The 6,264-nt window shown below is 57.6% G+C and overlaps 1 long non-coding RNA gene across 1 annotated transcript; it reads right to left on the minus strand.

The window, feature by feature from the left end:
- Window positions 1-588: 588 nt before the first annotated feature.
- Window positions 589-3,098, minus strand: LOC115639005. The gene is made up of 3 exons (XR_003997562.1): window positions 2,614-3,098; window positions 1,249-1,337; window positions 589-752 (listed from the first exon to the last, which is right to left on the minus strand). It is a non-coding gene; the product is annotated as an uncharacterized LOC115639005 (long non-coding RNA).
- Window positions 3,099-6,264: the final 3,166 nt, after the last annotated feature.

Raw genomic sequence — 6,264 nt, forward strand, 5'->3', positions numbered from 1 at the left:
TGGTGCTGACCTGCCAGGATCCCCACCCCATCCCCACAACAGGTGCTGTCAATCATCCACAACCAAACCAGTCAGTGGGCTGGTTCTGTGATGCAGGCAAATACCCAGGAAGCTGGGAGCCCTTGAGCCTTTGAAATCAGGAAATACAGTTTCTGCTCTCCCGGGGGCGGAAAACATTCTGTGTCAAATCAGTTACAACTGGCCACAGATATCCCATCGTATCAGGCCAGCCTCCATTCCTTTCCACCCCGCGGGGAAATCCAGGGACAAAACTATGCCAGAGTCTGCACCCACGCTGTATTTGCCCAGCCTGTGTTAGTATTTCCACTGGAAGGATAATGGAGCGAGAGGCTGCCAGAAACACACGCCGTGCAACCTTCCCCGGCAAACAGACGCGCTCACCGAAACCGTCCGTGCAGAGAACGAATCAAACATAGGTCGAGGCTGGGTTCTCTGCATTGGGCCGGCTCCAGGGTTTTTGCCACCCCAAGCAGCACTGCTTCAGTCTTCGGCATCAATTCGGCAGCTGGTCCTTCGCTCTGAGAGGGAGTGAGAGACCTGGCGCCGAATTGCCACCAAAGACCCGGACGTGCTACCCCTCACCGTTGGCTGTCCTAAGCAGCTGCTTGCTGGGCTGGTGCCCAGAGCCGGCCTTGTCTCTGCACACACTGTGCAAGGGCCAGGCAGATACCGTCGGGTTCTGGTGGGTCAATAGCTGCTCTGGAAGCAAGAGATGGGGACCAGCAAGGGACCTGGGGAGAATGAAAATGAATCGTATTGACCAGTTCTTAGCCTGCCCGGCAGGGATCCCTTCCTAAGAAAAGGAGCTAGGTGGGTGATCTAGGCCAGTCTGAAACCAAGCCAGCAGGTAGCCTGGTAGGGACCCAGAGGGAGAACGAATGAGCAACATGCACCAATTCCTAGCCTAGGGTGACCAGACAGCAAATGTGATGGGGGTTGGGGATAATCGGAGCCTATATAAGAAAAAGACCCAACAATCGGGACTGTCCCTATAAATCAGGATATCCGGTCACCCTATCCTAGTCCCTCCAGCAGGGGACACTGCAGAATGGCATGGATGGGACACTCAAGGCAAACGAGCGCCTCCTTGAGCCGGAAGGGGCACAGTACAGAATAAAACAATCTGGTGAAAGCTCCCCCACCAGCCCCGCGGGAATAATACTGGACAGGGTGTCAGGCTCAGCTGGAGGAGCCGGGTGAGTTCTGTAAAGCCAGGACTATACATACCCCACAATAGAGAGGGGAGTTCAGACCTCTGAGTTATCGTTTCAGGCTCTCTGCAGACCCAGACGGCCCCGTGTCAGTTACGCACAGCCCTGAGGGTTAAGGGTTTTTTTCTTTTAAGGGAAGTGGAGATTCGGCACAATCTAAGTATGTTCTGCAGGCCACCTAAATGTACATTGCCATGTGTGTCCAACCCCCCGACTGCATGCCTGCTACGGCTGAATTAGGAGGTCGAGTTTAAACGTTGTCAGACCTGAGCACTGATCAGGCACTCATGGTGCTGAGCCGGTGGTGCTCACTGAGGAGATGGGATAGGGAGAGTCAACAGATGCGAGGCACTGATTGGACAGCCAGGCATACCCAACCTTCCCGTCACAGGGATCACAGTAGAACCCAGGAGTCCTGACTCCCAGGCACCTGCTCAAACTGCTATTCGCCCCCTCCTAGGCTGGGTTAAACTACCTCCACTCCCAGTGTAACTCCATTACAGTCACTAGAGTCTCACCCGAACAAATCCCTCGCATCATTCCCTCCCCACTGCGGTTTCAGAGTGAAACACAGGATCCTGCTTCACTTCCTGTCCTAAACTCGCTGCCGCATCCCATGCCAGAGATGGCTGCACATCAGTGCTGGGTGGGGCTCTCGCGGCCTGTGCTGGGGCTACTAGCTTCTCTGAAATCAGCACATTTACTCCGGTGCCAAGGGGGTGAGATGGGGGATGAGGATCGACGCCTGCCGTTTACAAACCAGTTTGTCGAGATGAAACCGGGGGATGTTCGGATGAAAGGACTTCATTAAACGGCAGCCGTTATTAATTATTAATCATCATTATTAATAGCTCCATCACCACGGGGAGGGGGGATTTCTTTTCTGCTACTAGTCCCCTCCCAGTCCAGCCCCATCCATTCTCCTCTGGGGTGCAAACGTTTTCCAGATTGCTCTCCCAATGCCACAGGCCCCTTCCAGGAACTCCCTTTGCTTTCCAACTATTTAAAGGGCCCGGTGCATTCGCTAGTACTACAGTTACTTTGGATTCTTCTCTCTAGACCTGCTTACTCTTGCTCTGACATGAAGGCAGCTCAGTTGAGGCATATCCCCAGCTGGTAACAGCCTCCCTGATAATCTGCCTCAGCAGCCAGCTGGCGTACGGGTACTGGACTGGCCCTACTCTCAACATCCAGCACAGGGAGAGTGTTGGGGGCATGGCTGGGATGCCTAGCACTATGGTTATCCTCTGCTTCCCTGAGGATCATGGGCTACACAGCACAGATTTAGAGCAGCCTAGGGGTTGCTCTAATTTACATCAGGGTCCTGCATGGCCCTACCCAGATAAAGGGAGTGCACATGGGCTTTAAGCCATCATCTTACCCCGTCCTGTCCTGGAGTAACTACGAGTCAGGGTCATTGACTTCAATGGATCCATTTCCAATTGGCACCAGTGTAAGATCAGACTCAAGCCCTCCAGTCCAGGTTTGCCGGAGCTCAGTACGCTGGGTGCTGATCACTTTAGCAAATCTGGGCCCAGAGGTGGGCCCTGCGCCCCTGGGAATCCATGTGTGGTCGCTTTCTTCCCCAATCCGTCCTGCAGAGCCGGTTGCACCCAGGGAACAGATTCCTCGCTCTAACAGCCCCCGTTCGCATTCACACGGGTGCTCCCTCGCAGCCACCTACAATCTAGCGCACTATGGCTATATTTAGCCTCCTTTTTTCTCTTGATAACAGCCCTGCAAATATGTATTTCAGAGATCAGCCACACCAGCGCGGGGGCTGCACCCACCTGCAGGGAAGGGGAAGGGCTGGAGGGAGCTGATGCTGACAGGCATTTGCTGAATCTGCAGCCTGAGCCGTCGGTGGAGCTGCTCACAGCAATGGCGGCATTTCAAAACACCCAAAGCCCTGAGGGAGTTGCATCCGGTGGCGCAGGCTAGTGGTTAGTGCAGGAATTGAGGTAGCAGGACGCCTGGGTTCTGTTCCCACCTGGGAGAGAGGGAGCTCACACAGCCAGAGAGCTCCCTAAAGTGGAGTTTAATCTACAAGTTAGAGCCCGACCATCTGGATTTCTGGGTCCCATTTCCAGTATTAAGGGGGAGGGTAATCTCATGGTTAGGGAAGGGACCCGGGTGCCAGGACTCCTGGGTTCAACTCTGGGCAACGGATTAGGGCAGGAAATGAAGGATACCAAAGCAAGTCGAGGCTGCAGGGGGAAGTTAGGGGGCGCAGAACATAAGCAGGTGAACGTACTTTAAAATAATGGGCTAAAACCATGGTCAGCAGAGTGATCTAATGGGCAGAGACGGGGGGTTAGGAGTCAGGACTCCTGAGTTCTGGTCTTGGCTCTGGACAGGAACTGGAGTCTCATGGTTCGGGGGAAAGGGGGCTGGGAATTGGGACTCATGGGATACAGTCTTGCCTGTGACACTGCCTGATTCACTGTGTGGCCTAAGCAGGAACCACTTACCTCGCTGTGGTTCACAAATGGGTATTAGCGGTAAGTGCCTCCTCTGGGCATTGGAGCTGTAATTCGTTAATGGGCTGAAAAGGCCAGGAGCATCTAGTGAGAGATGCTATGGCAGGTGTGAGAGGGGTCAATTTCCTCCACCCTTAATACTGGGGGGCTGCAGAAATGCACAGCTGGATATTCACGTGCACAGATAGATGCACGCATGTACACACACGGCCATGCGTGCATGCACGCACAGAGCAGAGTGTGCATGGAGTGACATGTAGATAGACACACAAGGACGCGCACCCGCTTGTGCGCACACAGGATAACGCACGTGCATGCACACGCACACGCATCGACACCCTCTCGCACACGCACGTGTTCGTGCACACACATGCATGGCTCTCTCCCCGTGCCCTGGAAACGTGTGGGCCAGATTCCAGCTCCCAGTGAGTTTCTAGAGCAGGTCCACGCCCTGGAAAATAGGGCTCTGTAATGGGAGCGGGGCCGGAGAGGCCTACGTGAGCACAGTTGCCCCCAGGGAGCCCCGCAAAGGAGAGAACACCACAAGAATCTTAACGGGGACTAACGAGGCTACTGGCTTTGCTCCCTGCAGCTCCCCCACAACTGAGACACCCCTCCCTGCAGCCTCCACCCCCTGAGGTTACCCCACTAGCTCAGGCCCCACAGCTCAGACCCCCACTCTGCAGCTTCCCCCCAACTCAGACCCTCCCTCCCTATGGCCACTCCACAAGTCAGATCAGTCCCCTAGGGTTACCCCACTAGCTCAGGCCTCACAGCTCAGAACCCCCCCCAACCGATCTTAGCCTCCCTCAGCTCAGACCCGCCCCTGCAGTCTCCCTCCGAGCTCAGATCCCCCTCTCCCTACAGCCACCCCACAGCTCAGACACCCCAACCCCCTGCCCACGCCTCCCCACAACTGATCTCAGCCTCCCCCAGCTCAAACCCCCCCAGAACAAACACCCTGCTTTGGCCTCCCCCACCAAGCTCAGATTCATCTCCCTACAACCACTCCCAGCTCAGATCCCCCTCCGCGGTCTCCCCACAACAGATCTCAAACTCCTTCAGCTCAGACTCCACCCCTGCAGCCTCCCCGCCCAACTCAGACTCTCCTTCCCTATGGCCACCCCACAAGCTTAGACCCGCTCTCTCTGTGGCCTCTCCCCAAGCTGGACCCCCCTCCCTACGGCCACTCCACAGCTCAGACACCCCAACCCCCCGCCCGCGCCTCCCCACAACTGATCTCAGCCTCCCTCAGCTCAGACCCCCCCTCTGAAGCCTCCCCCAGCTCAGATCTCTCAGAACAGACCCCCTGTGGCCTCCCTCCAAGCTCAGATCCCCCTCTCAATGACCACCCCCAGCTCAGATCCCCCTGCCCCACGATCTCCCCACAACAGATCTCAAACTCCCTTAGCTCAGACCCCCCAACCCCTTTCTGCATCCTACTCCCACCCAGCTCAGACCCCCCACACCCTACGGCCATCCCTTCAGCTCAGCCCCTCCTCCATGCAGCCTGCATCCCCACCAAGCCAGGCCAGCCCCCCCCCCTCCAGCTAAGAGACGGGGCAAAGGGCAGCTGGGTGAGAACCTCCCGCAGCAGCAGCTGATTGTGGCCCCTCTCCCCCTGGTGGCGTCTGCCCACACTGCACCCCCCCAGCAGTACCAGCCGCCTTCTGCCCGCCACCCCCCTCCCTGCTCTGGGACCCTCCCCGGGTGCTGTGTTGGCCCTGCCATGCAGGGTGCATCTTCCGTGTACAACACGCCCTTGGCACGCGAGTCTGTAGCCTGCTCCCACGTCCTCCTCCCGGGCTAGCACATCCCTCCCCCCCCAGCAGTGCCCAGCCTCAGGGAGGGGGCAAAAGCTGCCCCCTTGACTAGCAGCTGGCGAGGCAGATGCACCCTCTTCCCTGGAAAATGCATCCTCCCCTGGCAGGGTCATCGCTGAGGGGCCCCATCCTGCACCTGGACAGGAGCATTGCCACCGAGCGGAGGGAGCAGGATCTGGGCCCCCAGAGCTGGACGGAGGCACCCCCCTCCATTTCCCTAACTGGGGTGTAGCTGGGGAAGCCGGCCATCCAGCACGCAGGCTGCTCCGTGGTTATCCCCCCCGGCCCTGCTCCCCGCCCACCCTCCTCTTCCACATCCCAGGGCGAAGCAGGCCAGGCGGCTTAGCAGGCAGGGAGCTGCAGCCATGTGTTAATTACAGGCCTGTTGCAGAACATAAAAAGCCATTGCCAGTGAGTCACACACCCCCCGGGAACAAATAATCACAGACCCTGGCATGGGCGGGCACATACCTGCCAAGCCCGCTGCCATGCTGAGATGGCGGGGAGGAGGTTAAAGGACCTGCCCCCCCCAGCCTGCAGCCTCCTTGCTTTCACTCTGCAGTGGGAGGTGCCCTGCGATGCCCATGTTGGCAGAGGGGCAGGAGCTCACTGACAGCAGGATGTCAGGATGGAGCGGGGGGGGGGCAAGGCCAAGGGTCGGCCCAGCCCCATCCTTCCCTCTCCAATCTCTTGCTCTTCCTCTAAAGGTGTGTGTGGGGGGGTAGCTCT

This window comes from Gopherus evgoodei, chromosome 23, assembly GCF_007399415.2.
Source record: "Gopherus evgoodei ecotype Sinaloan lineage chromosome 23, rGopEvg1_v1.p, whole genome shotgun sequence".
Lineage (NCBI taxonomy): Eukaryota > Metazoa > Chordata > Testudines > Testudinidae > Gopherus > Gopherus evgoodei.